General features: G+C 46.3%; 1 long non-coding RNA gene across 1 annotated transcript; it reads left to right on the forward strand.

The window, feature by feature from the left end:
* The first annotated feature begins 222 nt into the window (after positions 1-222).
* Positions 223-16,444, forward strand: LOC125483855. Its single transcript, XR_007262764.1, has 3 exons — positions 223-266; positions 953-1,060; positions 16,394-16,444. It is a non-coding gene; the product is annotated as an uncharacterized LOC125483855 (long non-coding RNA).
* The last annotated feature ends 381 nt before the right edge of the window (positions 16,445-16,825 follow it).

Raw genomic sequence — 16,825 nt, forward strand, 5'->3', positions numbered from 1 at the left:
CTTCTCAATGTAGTTCTAAGATTCGTTTCTCTCCTGGACTGAAAATGCAAGACTCTGATGACAACAAGAAGCACTCCACATGCTCCAGTTTACGTTCGGGGACCCGGGTGATTGATATCAGCGCGGGACCAATAGGAGCACAGGGGCGGTGCTAGACAACAGGGCGGAGGCAGCTGCTCCTCCAACCAATCGGAGTAAACAAGGGGCAGGACCAGTGTAAGCCACGTGATCCTCCACGCGAACTGTGCAGAGTCGCTGATACTGAGGTTTGCGTAGTTGAGGAAAGAGCAGGACATGTTAAAGAAAGTTAAACGGCAGAAAAATTATGTTCTTATGAGCTTGGAAGTTTTACATAACATTTGGTACACGTCGGAAAACACAAATATGAAACTCCCTCGGCCTCTGTTTGCAGAAAACGAATAAACGCTTCAAACGGTGACAGGCCCGACTGACCGCCGCCATTTTTATTGGTGGGCAATGATCATAGGGACGCATGCGCAGCCGCCAACTTTGTAGGGGGCAAGCTGCAGCGGGACACATGCGCAGCCTTCCTTGGCGGAGAGTGCAAGGGGAGGATTTAAACAGAGCAAATTGAAACCAAGGGAAATTTTTGTTTCTTCTGGATTTGTTTCCTAGACCGTAGGATCATAACAGCCAACACTGCTCTAATTCACCTCTGTGCTCCTTGATCACCTTTTTGTCAATATCTAACTTCACTCTCTAATAATTGAGTATCTTTTAGCTCTGTTTAGTATTTTACTGTTACTTTCACAGATCTTGTGCTGCTCTGTTACCAGATTCGTTTTCCACAATATCTTTCACAGTCAGGCATTCTTTTTCCAGCGAGAGAGTCTATTTCCCTTCTATTTCTGACCATCAAGTTCTGCACCATTTTCTTTGTCCGTAATTCATTTTGCACTCCCTAAAATATCAACTGTTTCTTCCTCCACAGACACCAGCAATCATTGCCAAGACCCCTGATGCCTGAGGCAAAGGTGATGTTCGACTTCCTTCTACTGCTGCAGTTTGTATGGTGATGGTCCTTCCACAGTGCTTTTAGGTAAGAAGTTACAAATCATTCACCCAGCGACAGTGAAAAGTTTATGAAATGTCCAAATCAACAACGGTTTGTATTTTTATCACGTGTATAATTTGACAAAAATATTCTCAAGGAACTTTTGACGTGAGGCCACAGATGGAGATATTAAGACAGGTGACCAAAATCATTACCAAATAAGCAGGTTTTCAGGAATGTCTTAAAGGTGGAAAGCAGACTTGAGAGGTTTAGGGTGGTAATTCTATTGTTGCCTTGGCAACTATAGAAACAGCTACTTGTCATGAAGCAATGAAAAAACGCATTGTTGGAGTCTGAAACAAAATCTGTTGTTGAACTCTCAAAGGTTGTGCGGTACAGGGAGATAAGGATGATCACAACCAGGAATTAAATCAAGTGTACAAATTTTAAAATGTTGTTTATAAATAGAGGCCTTTTGATGGGGGATCAAGTTTTGGTACAAGTGAATATGTGGGCAGCAGAGTTTTAGATGTTTTTCAGATTAGAGGGAAATTGAACGTGGGAGGCCGGCTGGGAGTGTGTTTGGATAGTTAAGTCCAGAGGTAACACAGGATTGGATGAGACTGAGGTGGAATCGGATGATGTCACAAAAGCGGAAATAGGTGATCTTGGTGCGGAACATGGCAGTCACTCTCACCTCACCCCCTGGAATTCAGCTGTTTGTCAATTTGTGAATGAAGTGTGTAATAAAGCCAAGAGCTGAGTGGTCCTTGCGGAATCGAAGCTGGATGTCGCTGAGCAGGTTATTGCTGAGCAGCTGCTGCTGGATAGCACTGTTGATGACACTTTTCATTTACTTTCATGATCAAAAGTAGACTGATGGAGGGGAAATTGGCCGGGTTGTATTTACTCTGTTCTTTTGGTGCTGAACACATACCCGGGCGATGTTCTACATTGTCGGTAGATGTTTGTGCTGTAGAGGTACTGGAACAGCTTGGCTTGGTGGGTGGCAGGTTCTAGAGCACAAGTCATCAGTACTATTGCCAGAAGGTTGGCAGGGCCTGTAGCCTTTGCACTATGAGTTCATTTCTTGATATTATGTGGAATGAATCAAATTGGCTGGAAACTTGCATCTGTAATGTTGGTGACCTCTAGAGAAGCCTGGAGATGGATCATCCACTTGGCACTTGTGGCTGGAGATTGCTCCAAGTGCTGTAGTCTTGTCTTTTGTGTGAATGTGTTGGGCTCCTCCAGTAAAGGTGGTGATTTTTGTGGTGTATTCTCCAGTGAGTTGTTTAATTGTCCATCACCACTCACGACTGTGTGTAGCAGAACTGCAGAGCTTAGATGTGATCCGTTGGTTGTGGAATCGCTTAGCTCCGTCTTTTGCTGTTTATGCTGTTTGGCATGCAGGTGGTCCTGTTTAGTAACTTTACCAGGTTGGCACCTCATTTTTAGGTGTGTTTGGTGCAGCTCCTGGCATGCCCTCCTGTACTATCCATTCAACCAGCACTTATTCCCTGGATTGATGTTAATGGTTACGTGTGGGATGTACGGGGTCATGAGATTACAGATTGTGCTGGAATACAATTCTGCTGTTGTTGATTCCAGCCTTCCACACTCCATGTGGAGTTTGCAAATTCTCCCTGTGTCTGCGTGGGTTTCCTCCAGGTTCTCCGGTTTCCTCCCACACTCCAAAGATATGCAGGTTGGATGGATTGCCCATAGTGTCCAGGGATGTGCAGGCAAGGTGGATTGGCCATGGGAAATGCAGCGTTACAGGGCTAGGGTAGGAAGCTCTTCAGAGGGTCGGTGCGGATTTGATGGGCCAAATGGCCTGCTTCCATGCTGTAGGGATTCTATGATTCTATTAGTTTAAAAATAGTTATGGAAAAGGATAGACCATATCTAAAAGTTAAAGTTCTAAATTCGACAAAGGCTAATTTTGACAGTACACGGCAAGAACTTTCAAAGTTTGATTGGGGGGAGGTATTCACAGGTAAAGGGACGGCTGGAAAGTGGGAACATAAGAAATAAGAGCAAGAGTAGGCCATCTGGCCCGTTGAACCTGCTCCGCCATTCAATAAGATCATGGCTGATCTTTTCATGGACTCAGTTGCACCTTCCTGCCCGCTCACCATAATCCCTAATTCCTTTACTGCTCAAAAATCTACCTTTGCCTTATAAACATTCAAGAACGTAGCCTCAATTGCTTCACTCAGCAGGGAATTCCACAAACTCACAACCCGTTAGCTGAAGAAGTTCCTCCTCAACTCAGACCTAAATCTGCTCCCCCTTATTTTGAGGCTATGCTGTCTCGTTCACCCGCCAGTGGAAACAACCTCCCTGCTTCTATCCTATCTATTCCCTTCATAATTTTATATTTCTCTGTAAGACGCCCCCACACAATTCTTCTAAATTCTGACGAGTGTGGTACCAGTCTACTCAATCTTTTCTCATAAGCCAACCCTCACAACTCCAGAATCAAACCAGTAAACTTCCTTTGCACTCCCTCCAGTGCCAGTACATCCTTGTTGAAGTAAAGAGACCAAAACTGCACACAATACTCCAGGCATAACCTCACCAGAACCCTATACAGCTGCAGCATAATCTCCTTGTTTTTTAACCCCATCCCTCTAACAATGAAGCATAACTTTCCTTTCACCATCTTAATTACTTGCTGCACCTGCAAGCCAACTTTTTGGGATTCATGCATAAGGACACCTAGATCCTCCTGCAGAGTAGTATGCACCAATGTTTCGCCATTAAGATGAGTCCAGTTTCCTGTTAATCCTACCAAAATGGATGACCTCACATTTACCAACACTGTACTCCATCTGCCAGACCCTTGCCCACTCACTTAACCTATCTGTATCCCTCTACACACTTACAGTGGCCTCTGCACACTTTGCTCTACATCCCATCTTAGTGTCATCTGCAAACTATGACACACTATACTTGTTTCCCAACTCCAAATCATCTGGGTAAATTGTAAACAGTTGCGGTCCCAACACTAATCCAAACACCCATTTATCCCCACACTTTGCTTCCTGTTAGTTAACCAATTCCCTATCCATGCTAATACGTTACCCGTAACGCCGTGCATCCTTATCTTCTGGAGCAGCCTTTGGTGTGGTAACTTGTCAAATGACTTCTGGAAATCCAGATACACCACATCCACTGGTTCCCCATTGACCATTGTGCTTGTAAGATCCTCAAAGAATTCCAGTAAAGTAGTTAAACATGACCTGCCTTTCATGACTAAATGCTGTGTCTGCTGGTTGGGACAATTTCTATCCAGATGTCTCGCTGTTTTATCTTTGATAGATTCAAGCAGTTTCCCCACTACAGAAGTAAAGCTAATGGGTCTATAGTTACCACCTTTTGTCCACCTCCTTTTTTTAAAATAGTGGCATCACATTTGCTGTTCTCCAATCTGCCGGAACCATCCCAGAATCCAGCAAATTTTTAGTGAATTGTCACGAGCACATTTGCTATTTACCCCGCCATCTCTTTTAGTTCCCTGGGATGCATTCAATCAGGGCCAAGAGACGTGTCTACCTAGAGCCGTTAGCTGCCCAATACTACCTCTTTAGTGATAATGATCGTTTCTATGTCTTCACCTGCCATTGCCTGCACAGGCCTTCAAAAATGAGACAACGAGAGTACAGAGACAGTATGTTCCTGTTAAAGGCAAGGCAGTTGGGTGTAGAGAATGCTAGATGACTAGAGAAATGGAGGCACTGGTCAAAAAAATGGAGAAGGCATATGTCAGGTATACGCAGCTGGGTTCGAGTGAATCCCTGGAGGAGTATAAGTGCATTAGGAGTATACTCAAGAGGGAAATCAGAAGGGCATAAAGGGGACCTGAGATAGCTTTGGGAATAGGTTTAAGGAGAATCCAAAGAGATTCTACATATACATCAAAGATAAAAGAGTAACTAGGCAGCAAATAGGGCCCCTAAAAGATCAACAAGTCCATCTATGGAACTGCAGGAGGTGGGAGAGATACTATGCGAGTATTTCATGTCAGATTTTACTGGAGAAAGGTAGGGAAGCTAGAGAATTTGGAGAAATAAATAGTGAGAACTTGAAAGTGTCTATATTACAGAGGAGGAGGAGTCACTGGATGTCTTAAATTGCATAAAAGCGGATAAATCCCTGGGACCTGATCAGGTCCATCCCAGAACTTTGTGGAAAGCTAGGTAAGTGATTGCTGGGCCCCTTGCTGATATATTTGTATCAGCAATAGCCACAAGTGAAGTGCTGGAAAACGGGTGCAATTATTTAGGAAAGGTGGTGAGGAAAGGCCAAGGAACAACAGACCGGAGAGCCTGAAGTCATTGGCGGGCAAGTTGTTGGAAGGGATTCTGAGGTACAGGATTTGCATGTATTTGGAAAGGCAAGGAATGGTTAGGCATAGTCAACATGGCTTTGTGCGTGGAAATCATGCTTCACTAACTTGATTGAGTTTTTTGAAGAAGTGACAAAGAAGACTGATGAAGGCAGAGCTGTGGACATTGCCTATGTGGACTTCAGAAAGACATTGAACAAGGTTCCACATAATAGACAAGTTAGCAAGGTTAGATAACAAGGAATACAGGGAGAACTAGCCATTTGGATACAAAATTCGCTTGAAGGTAGGAGACAGAGGGTAGTGGTGGAGGGTTGCTTTTCTGACTGGAGGCCTGTGAGCAGTGGTGTGCTGCAAGGTTTGATACTGGACCTGCTGCTTTATCACTTATATAAATGATTTAGATATGTATATAGGAAGTATGGATAGTAAGTTTACAGAAGACACCAAAATTGGAGCTGTAGTGCACGGCAAAGAAGGTTGCCTCAGAGTACAATGGGACCTTGATCAAATGGGCTGAGGTGTGGCAGATGGGGTTTAATTTAGATAAATGTGAGGTGCTGCATTTTGGAAAGGCAAATCAGGGCAGGACTTATACACTTAATGGTAAGATCCTGGGGAGTGTTGCTGAACAAAGAGACCTTGAGGTGCAGGTTCACTGTTTCTTGAAAGTGAAGTCGCAGGTAGATAGAGCAGTGAAGAAGGCGTTTGATACCCTTGCCTATATTGGTCAGTGCGTTGAGTATAGGAGTTGCAATGTCATGTTGCGGCTGTACGGGACATTGTTTAGGCCACTTCTGGTTTCCTGCTATAGGAAAGATGTTGTTAAACTTGAAAGGGTATGGGAAAGATTCACAATGATGTTGCCAGGGTTGGAGTGTTTGAGCTATAGGGAGAGGCTGAATAGACTGGGGCTATTTTCCCTGGAGCGTCAGCGCCTGAGGGCTGACCTTTATGGAAGTTTTATAAAATCATGAGGGGCATAGATAGGATGAACAGCCAGGACTTTTTTTCCCAGGTTAAGTGAGTCCAAAACTAGAGGGCGTAGGTTTAAAGTGAGACGGAAAAAAATTAAGTGATCAAAAGGGCACGGTTTTCAAGATGAGCGTTGTACATGTACAGAATAAGTCGAGGCATCTGGTTGGGTATATGAATAGAAAGGGTTTAGAGCAATATTGGCCAAATGCTAGCAAATGGGACTACATTAATTTAGGATACCAAGTTGGCATGGACGAGTTGGACCAAGGGTCTGTTTCTATGCTGTACATCTCTGTGACTGTAATAAATTAAAATTAAGATGAGTTTCTCTTTTGTGGAGAGGAAGCAGAAGCTCAGATAATTCTCCTTGGAGCTGTGAAGGTTAAGCAGTGATTTAGTCCAGGTGCAGTTTTGTTTCCAGGATATTTAATTTGCAGAGAAAGACAGAGAGAGAAATTATTAACATAGTCACAACTTCTGGTAACCACTTTCAGGTAATTGGCAAATAATGTGGGGTGAAAATGTGAAAATTATTTCATTCAGTAAGTTCTGAGCAACTGGAATTGTCTGAACGAAAGCTGGATGCTGATTGAGCAGTTATTCTCAAAAGAGATTTGGAATTTAACTTTTTAAAGAGAGATTTGGAGGGCTATGGGCAAATGGCAGGGAAGTTGGGACAGATTTGCAGCATTTCCAAAAGCAGCCGGATGAACAGCGTCTGTGCTCTGTGATACCATGAAGCCCATCTCAGGGCAGAAAGAGGGATGCTTCCGCCACTCACCTCCTCACAGTAGGACCCGGAGGATTGATGGCAGCTCTGGACCTATAGGAAGAAAGTGAGTGTAACTGGGAGCAACTGGCTGGTTATCCGGCCAATGGGAGTGAATGAGGGGCAGGCTAGCAAGACAACATGTAAGCATGAACTGTGCAGGTGCAGTGTTGCCTCAGTGAGTGTGAAGGGAGGTGATGGAAAAGGTTGGGATGGGAGGAATAGAGGAGACCGGGAGAAAGATGGAGTCAGTGAGAAGTATTATAAACACCCGATGTAGGCTGCTAGACCTGACTTAGAACCTCCTGGTAAATAAAAACTGAAAGAAATGTGGATGCTGTAAATCAGAAACAAAAACAAAAAATGCTGGAGAGCCTCAGCAGGTCTGGCAGCATCTGTGAAGAGAAATCAAAGTTAACGTTTCAGGTCCGGTGAACCTTCCTCAGAACTGATAGTAGCTCGGAATGTGTTGGTTTGTATGTGGAAGGTAGGGTGACAGGAAGGGATATGGAGTAAACGATAGGTGGGGATAGAACCCAAAGAGAGAGAAGAACAATTGGACAGATAAAGGAGTGGATCACGATCTGGCTAGGAGGATGAATGGTTGTTAATAGAGACTGGTAGTGGCCAACGATAACAAGGCTTGATGTGTGGGGAAGGGGTCTGGGACATGAGAGAGTTCAGGCCCTAAAGTTATTGCACAGTTACCTGGACGATACATCCTCTCACCCAGCTTCCTGTAAAGACTCCAGTCCATTCTCCCAGTTCCTCCATCTGCATTGCATCTGTTCCAATATAGGCCAACTTCAAGAAGGGAGCGTCTAAAATATCCACATGCTTCTTCAACCGAGGATTCCCCAGCACCATTGTTGACAGGGCCCTCAGCCAGGTCCAACTCATCTCCCGCACTTCCACCCTCCCCTCCTCTTTCCCCTCCCGCAACAGCGGTAGGGTTCCCCTTCTCCTTATCTACTATCCCACCAGCATCCACATCCAGAAGATCAGCAGCCGCCATTTCCTCCATGTCCAATGAGATGCCACTACTAGACACAAATACCCCTCCCCTCCCTTTGTTACCTCCTGGACACTCTCATCCACTCTTCATTCACTGCCAACAACCCCCCAACCACCCCCTCAACAGCCCCACGGCACCACCCCCTGCAATCGCCAAAGCTGTAACACCTGTCCATTTACCTCCCCCTTCCTCAGTATCCAAAAGCTCAAATATACCTTCCAGGCGAAACAGCATTTTATCTGCACTTCCCACAATCTAGGCTATTGCATTTGCTGCTCACAATGTGGCCTCCTCTACATTGGGGAAACAAAGTGTACACTGGGTGACTGCTTTGCAGAACATCTATGTTCTGCTGACAAAAAAAAACCCAAGCTTTTTGTTGTCTGCCACTCTGACACACCACCCTGTTCCCTGGCCAACATCCCTGTCTCAGGATTGCTGCAGTGCTCAAGCGAAACTCAGCGCAAGTGGAAGAACAGCACCTCATTTTCTGCTTGGGGACTTTGTAGACCTCCGGACTTGATGTCGAGTTCAGTAATTTTAGGGCCTGAACTCTCCCATGTTCTAGCTCCCAAACCCACAGACCAGGCCTTCTCAATAGTAGTCTGCCATTACATGCTATCTGTTGTTAGGAACTAACAGTCCTCATTAACGGCTATTCACTCTCTTAGCCAGATTGTTATCCACTCCTTTGTCTGTTCAGCTGCTCTTCTCTCACTTTGGGCTTGATCCTCACCTAACATTTACTCCTTACCCCTCCCCCAACCTATCTCCTGAATATAAATTGACACTTTCCTAGATACCATCAGTTCTGAGTATGGGTCACCGCATGCACAGATTTCTTTCTGTGTGTGGGTGTTGGGGAGATTTGAAAAGGGGGACTTGCACACAGCAAACTGAAACCAAGATAGTGTTTGTCTTTTCTAGATATCAGTCTTGGTCTGACCGTGATAGTTGTCTCGTGAATTTGTTTTGCAGGATATTAATTGAGAATAATTTGCAGACCGGGATCTGAAAATAAGTTCTAACAGAGTCGGTGGAATCATCAGGACCTGATTATCATTGGCATTTAACTGTGGAAGGAAAAAAGCTTTCCATAACTCACTGGACAAAACCTTCTCTGAAGTCTCACTTCATCCATGCCCTGACTTTGGATCTTTCACTAATTTCTCTCCCTTCAAGCTCTCTCTGAGTTCATCTTGTCTGAGACCCACCTGATCCCTCAACCTCCTTCCCATTAAACAACTAACTAATATCTCCAGGAAAGGAGGGGGAAGCCCCAAGGCTACATGGTGGGATGGGGTCACATTACACATGCTCTTCACACATGAAGCACAGCCCTGTGCCTGTGCATTGGTCTGCTCTGACATTCAGAGGCCAGTATAATCGTGCAAAAGTGGACTGTGCTCTGGGCATGCTCAGGATTGAGAAGGAAGCCTTGAAGTGGAGGAAGTAAACAGAGAGATGAGTTTGGATTTCAGCCCAGGGAGAAAGGAATGTATGTGGGACTGGGATAAACAGGTTTGGGGAACAAAAGAGGAAACGATATTCCATACAGACCGGAATTGTTTGATTTCCATCCTGTACTGACAGTGATGAGTTCTCTTATCTTTACAGGTTTTTGAAGGGAAGAAATTTTCAGATAGGAGTCTTAAACTAAGTATCAAGAGCTGAATTTCATCAGTCTCTGACTGTATACTGTAGCATCGTGATGTTAAGGCAGACTGTGTACTGAGTGTAACAGTGTTTGCTAGGTTCTGGAGGGTATAGGATTGGCTGGTAGACAGTAAATAGGGTCATTTCCAGCTTGGTGACGTGGTACTAGTGGCGGTGCCAGAGGGTCACTGCTAAAGCCATAGTCATTTAAATCGATATCAGTGATTTAGACAATGGGAACAAGTGTAATGTCTCCAGATTCACTGACAAGACTACATTGGGTGGGAGAGATAGCTGTCGGGACAACCAAAGAGGCTGTAAACAAATATGGGATAGCAAGAACTGCAGATGCTGGAGTCAGGGTCAACACAGTGTGGAGCTGGAGGAACACAGCAGGTCAGGCAGCATCAGAAGAACAGGAAAGTCGACGTTTTGGGTCGGGACCCTCATATTTTCACACTGTAAACAGATATGGACTGGTTCACTGAGTGGACAAGTAATTGGCAAATGGAATATAATGTGGAGAAAAGACCATGTGTGGCAGAGATTTACACACTTGGTCAGTGAGATATTAAAATCCCCGTTCCCTGCTCAGTCCACGTCCCAGAGCTGGTGAGGTTTCCTCCCTGAGGGAGGGCAGTTTTCTGATTGGATGTTATAACATTGCAGCATGAAGATACTGAGTATAACAAGGTTCACTACATCACATCACATCACCTACGTTGCTGTCTCTATCATGTGAATTATAATTTAAATGTTGGCAGATGAAAATCAACGTGGTGAATTGTGATGTTGGATGCGGTCTACAAATTTGAGAGGCATAGATATTTTGGAAAGGTCAACTACGAGAGGGCACAGCTTCAAGGTGAGAGGGGGAAAGTTTAAGGGAGAGGTGCAGAGAAAATGCACCATCAGAGGGTGGAGGGTGCCTGGAATACACCACCAGTGAAGGTGGTGGTAGCAGGCATAACGATGTTTAAGGCATTTCTTGATAGACATGTGAACGGGAGGCGAACAGAGGGATAGACACCGCGCATGGGCAATAAGTAATGGATCTAAATAAGGATTGGGAACTGTCTCAGGCTTGGTGGGCCAAAGGGCATGTAATTGTGCTGTATTATTCTTTGCAGGAAGAACAGAAAAATAGAATGTTCCAGTTTAAAATGGCGAGAAATTATGAAACACAATTGTCTGGAGCTTCCGCTCATCTTGTACACAAATAACAGAACGTTATCGAGCCAACGATTGAAAGACCCAAGGAAACCAACTCACACTGTTAATCCTAGCAACAGCCAGTGAACACATCCCCATTCTGTGCCCCTAGCAAAGGCCTGTGAGCTCATCCCCATTGTGTTGCCCTAGCAACGGCCTGTGAACCCATCTCCACTATGTTTTCATGGCAATGGCACGTGAACCCATCCCCACGATGTGCTCCTAGCAACAGCCTGTGAACACATCCCCACTGCGTTCTCCTAGCAACGGCCTGTGTACCCATCCCTCTTATGTTGTCCGAGCAACAGCCTGTGAACACATCCCCACCGTTCCCCCAACAATAGCTTGTGAAGCCGTTCCCCCTCTGTTCCCCGAGCAACGACCTGCGAACCCATCCCCATTGTGTTACCCTCGCAGTGGCCTGTGAACTCATCCACAATCTGGTCCACCGGCAACAACCTGTGAACCCATGCCCACTATGATTTCCGAGCAATAGCTTGCGAACCCATCCAGACGATGTTCTCCTAGCAACGCCCCCCAATCTGTTCCCCTAACAACAGCCTGTGAACCCATCCCCACTATGTTCTCCTGGCAATGACCTGTGAACCCATCCCCACACTTTTCTCCGAGAAATGGCCAGTAAACCTACCCCAAAAATTTGCCCTAGCATAGCTTTTGAACCCATCCCTACTCAGTTCCCTGAGCTATGACCTGTGAACACGTCCTTACTCTGTTTCCCTTGAAATGGCCTGTGAACCCATCCCCACTCTGTTCTCCTAGCAAAGGCCTGTGAAACTATTCCCAATCTGTTCCCCTAGCATGACCTCTGATGCCATCCCAACTCAGTTTCCCTCCCGATGGCGTATGAACCCGTTCGCATTCTCTTACCGTAGCAACAGCCTGTGAGCCCATCCCCGCTCTGTTCTCCTCGCATGACTTCTGAACCCATCGCCACAATGTTCTCTTTGCAACAAGCTGTGAACCCATCCCCACTCTGTTCTTGTAGCAACGGCCTGAGAATCCATCCCCAAACTGTTCCACAAGCAACGGCCTGTGAACCTAACTTCATCCTGTTCCCGTATCAACGGCCTGCCATAGCTTCCACACTCTTCCTCGAGCCATGGTCCGTGAACATGTCTTTATGCTGTTTCACTAGAAACGGCCTCACTCGGTTCACGTTGCAACCACCTGTGAATCCGTCCCCATCCCATTCTTCTAGCAATGGCCTGTGAACCAATCTCCCCTCTATTCCCACAGCAACAGTCTCTGAGACCATCCCCAATCTATTACCCAAAAAGGGCCTGTGAACACATCCCAGCACTTTTCTCATGGAAACAGCCTGGGAACCCATCCTGGCACTGTTCCCCGAACAATGGCCTGTGAACCAATGCCTACTCTGTTGCCTTAGCAACAACCTGTGAAGTCATTCCCATTCTGTTCCCCTACCAACGGCTTGTGAATCCATCCCCACACTATTTCCCAAAGCAAACTCCTGAGAACCCATCCAAACTCATTGTTCCTTGCAATGGCTTTGAACCCATTCCCATCTGTTCCCCTTGGCAATAGCCTGTGAAACCATTTCTATTCTGATCTACGAGCAACCGCCTGTAACCCCATCTCCCATCTGCTCGCCTAGTGTGATCCTGTCCTCACTCTGTACCCTTAGCAACAGTCTGTGTGAACCCATCCCCACTGTGGTCCCCAAGCAACGGCCTTTGAACCCATCCAAACTCTGTTAACCTAGTAATGACTTTGATCTCTGAGCAACAGCCTGTCAACCCATCACACTTCTGCTCGCGTAGCAATGGCCGGTGACCCCCTTCCCCACTCTATACCCCTAGTAGTGGCCTGTGGACTCATCCTCACTCTGTTCTCCGAGCAATGGCTTTCAACCTATTACCTCTCTTCTAACAATGCCTTTGAACCCATTTCCACTCTGTTCCTCTGGCAACAGCCTGAGAACACATTCCTATTCTGCTGTCCGAGCAGCAGCCTGTTAACCTATCCCCACACTCTTCCACGAGCAATGATTTGTGATCCTGTACCAACACTATTCCCCAAGCAACGTCCTCTGAACCCATCCCCAATCTTTTTGCCTGTCAACCGCCTGTGAACCCATTCCCACTCCGTTCCCCCAGAAACGGGCTGTGAAGGCATCCCCACTCTTCCCCAAGCAAAGGCCTGTGAATCCATCCCTGCTCTTTTCTCCTAGCAATGGCTTTAAACTCATTCTCTTTTTTTCTCTGAACAACAGCCTGTGAACCAATCCCCACTGCTCCTGTAGCAACTGTGAGTAAAACCATTCCCACCCTGTTCCCCTAGCAACAGCCTGTAAACCAATCCCCACTATGTTCTAGCAATGGCCTGTGAACCTATCCCCACTCTGTTCCCCTAACAACAGCCATTGAACCCATCCCCACTCTTCCCCTCGCAATGGCCTGTGAACCCATTCCCACTATGTTCTCCTGGCAATGACCTGCGAACGCATCTCCACCCTGTTCTCCGAGAAATGGCCTGTGAAACTACCCCAAAGGTTGCCTTAGCAATAGCCTTTGAACCCATGCCTAGTCAGTTCCCCGAGCTATGGCCTGTGAACACGTCCTTATTCTGTTCCCTTGAAATGGCCTGTGAACCCATCCCCACTCTGTTCCCCTAGCAATGTCCTGTGAACCCATCCCCAATTTGTCCTAGCAAAGGTCTGTGAACCCATCCCCACTCTGTTCTCCTCGCAGCGGCCTTTTGAACCTGTCCCCATTCTGTTTTCGTAATAATTGTCTGTAAATTCAGCCCCACTATGTTCCATTCCAACTCTGATCCCCAACAATGGCCTGTGAACACATCCCCACTGTGTTCTCCTTGCAACGGACTGAGAACCCACCTCGAATCTGTTCTCCTAGCAAGGGACTGTGAGCCCATCCCTACACTGTTCCTCTGGCAACGGCCTATGAATACATCCCCACACTGTACCTGCGACAGTGGCCTGTGAACCCATTACCATTCCATTCCAAGCAACTGCCTGTGAATCCATTTCCTGCACTTTGTTCCCCGCGCCACGGCCTGTGAACCATACCCACAGTGTTCCCCTAGCAACGGCCTGTGACCCTATGCCCACTCTGTTCCCCTAGCAATTGCCAGTGATTCCATGCAATAGTTTTGAACGTATCCCTTTTTTGTCAACTAGCAATGGCCTGTGAACCATGCCCACCCTGTTCCCCTAGTAATGGCCTGTGATCACATCCTAACTCTGATTCCCTGCAAAAGCTTGTGAACCTATCCATATTCTGATCTCCTTGCAACGGCCTTTAGAACTCATTACCCGTCTGCTCGCCTAGCAAGGGCCAATGAACCTATCCCCACTCTATACACCAAATAACGGCCTGTGAACCCATACTCCCTTTGTCCCCTGGCAACGGCCTGTGAACCTACCCCCAATCTGTTCCCCCGGCAATGGCTTAGAGCCTATCCCCTGTTCTGAGCTCCGAGCAACAGCCTGTTAACCCACCACCTGTCTGCTCACCTAACAATGCCGTGAACCTGTCCCTGTTTTGTTCTCCAAGCAACAGCCGATGAACACATCCCTAGTCTGTACACCTGAACAGTAGTCTGTGAATGCATCCCCATTCTGTTGCCCTAGCAATGGCCTTTTGAACCCATCCCCAGTCAGCTGCCCAATAACGGCCTGTGAACACAACCCCACTGTCATATCCTAACAAGTGCCTGTGAACCCATCCCCATGCTTTTCTCCTAGCGATGGCTTTGAACCCATCTCCTCTCTTTCTTTTACTAGCAATGGCCTGTAAACCCATTGCCAGCCTCTTCTCCCAGTGACGGCCTATGAACCGACCCTACATGTTCCCCTAGCAACGGTTTGTGAACCCATCCCCACTCTGTTTTCTTAGCAAGAGCCTGTGAAGCCATTCCCACGCTGTTCCCCAAACAATGGCCTGTGAATCCATCTCCAATGTGGTCCCCTAGCAAGGGCCAATGAATCTATCTCCCTTCTGTTGTTCTCACAATGGCTTTGAAACAATCCCCATTCTGTTCCACTAGCCATGGTCTTTTGAACCCATCCACAATCTGTTGCCCTCTCAACGGCCTGTGAACCAAAACGTACTCTGTTGTCGTAGTAACGGAAGATATGCAGGGTGTGAGTCAAGTGGAACACAGGTAGTTTGGCTGGTAGAGAATGTGCAGGAGTGAGAGACTGTGAATGAGAATGGGGGAGGGAAGGACATTGGAAAAAAAAGCATGAACAATGGAGGAGGGATAAGAGGGATGGACATGATGAGAGTGGCAGGGAGATATGGAAGGAGAGGTAATGAACGAGAGAGAGAGATGGATTCTGCCAAGACCAGGTCAGAGTCGGTGACCCAGAGGTGAAAGCAAGGACAGAGTAACTTAATTCCAACTCTTGAGCTCGGCCCCGGCCCCCTCCCCTTCCCTGAGGACCAGGACTTTGGGACCAAGTCTGTCTCTCCAGCTCAGCTTCTCCAACACAAAGACAAACCACAAGAAAGTTCACTCTGCTGCTTGATACATTTTAATGAACATTTTTATTATTTACAAATTGAAGCTATAGGTACAGTCAGTGGAATGATGCCTTTTCTCACTGCCCTCTGAGTTGAGACGAACATTGGAATGTGTTCCTGTCACCCTGTGGGGAATAAGGTTGGACAAAGCAGCTTCATCCTCAGTCTGTTGCATTAGTGACCGGCTGCATCATTGCTGAAACATTGAACTGAACTGAGAACTTCCTGAGTGGATTGTTTACTGAGTGAGTTTGATTGATTGATGAATTTGCGTAAAGGGATATTTCAGCACATTCTTCAGCTGCTGTCTGAACTTAGTCTGGGTCACGGCATAAATCGCGGTGTTTGTGCAGCAACTGAGTAGCTGCAGCATGAAGCCCAATTCCTGCACAAATTTAGGTACACGCTCAAGCTGAGACCCCATATTCCACATCCGGTTCCATATAGAATATGCCATTAATGTTGACCATAACAGGATGAAATTGGCTGAGATCACAAACAGTAAAATAATGGATTTTTTCCGATTTCTCATTTCTGTGTCACACTGACCATCCTCATTGGTGTGAGCCCGGAGTCTCCTGCGGGCTCTGCTGGTCACTAAAATGTGTCTGACGGTGAAAACATTGAGCAGCAGAATCAGGAGAAATGGGAGAGTCGGGGTTAGAATGTGGTGGAGGAACTCGATTGTGACCCAGACACGAGACATTTGAACATCGATTGTTACATCACAAAACCAGGGGCTGTTCCCCAGCCAATAGCGAGCTGTGAGCATAAAATACCAGAAAATGTTCTTTAAACAGCTCAGCACAGTCACTGTTCCCAGAACCACAGCCGCCGTTTTCTCACTGCAATATTTACTTTTCAGCTTCTGGCAACAAATGGCCACAAATCGATCAAAGGTGAAAGTGACGGTGAACCAGACAGAACAGTCAGTGGCTGCATAAAGCAGGACGGCGTGGATATTACACACGGGGATGGACACCAGGAAATAAAACTGTTCACGATAAACAATGGGAATGTGTCTCAATATCAGATCGAGGATAATGACCAGTAGATCCGCCACTGCCATGGCCCCCAGGTAACGTCTGACACATGGAGACAATCCACAATCTTTATAAAGCAGGACGTAGATCGTCACTACGTTAACTGTGAGGAAGGAAAACAAATAGAATATTTCTCAGCCTGGAGGCAAAGTTACCAGTTTGATTGAGGATAGGGTGAGATTTTCAAATGTATCACTGATTTATTGAAAAAAAATGAAGATGAAATAGCAAATAGTCATGTCTCAATTTTTTTT

Source organism: Rhincodon typus, chromosome 8 (assembly GCF_021869965.1).
Source record: "Rhincodon typus isolate 14 chromosome 8, sRhiTyp1.1, whole genome shotgun sequence".
NCBI lineage: Eukaryota > Metazoa > Chordata > Chondrichthyes > Orectolobiformes > Rhincodontidae > Rhincodon > Rhincodon typus.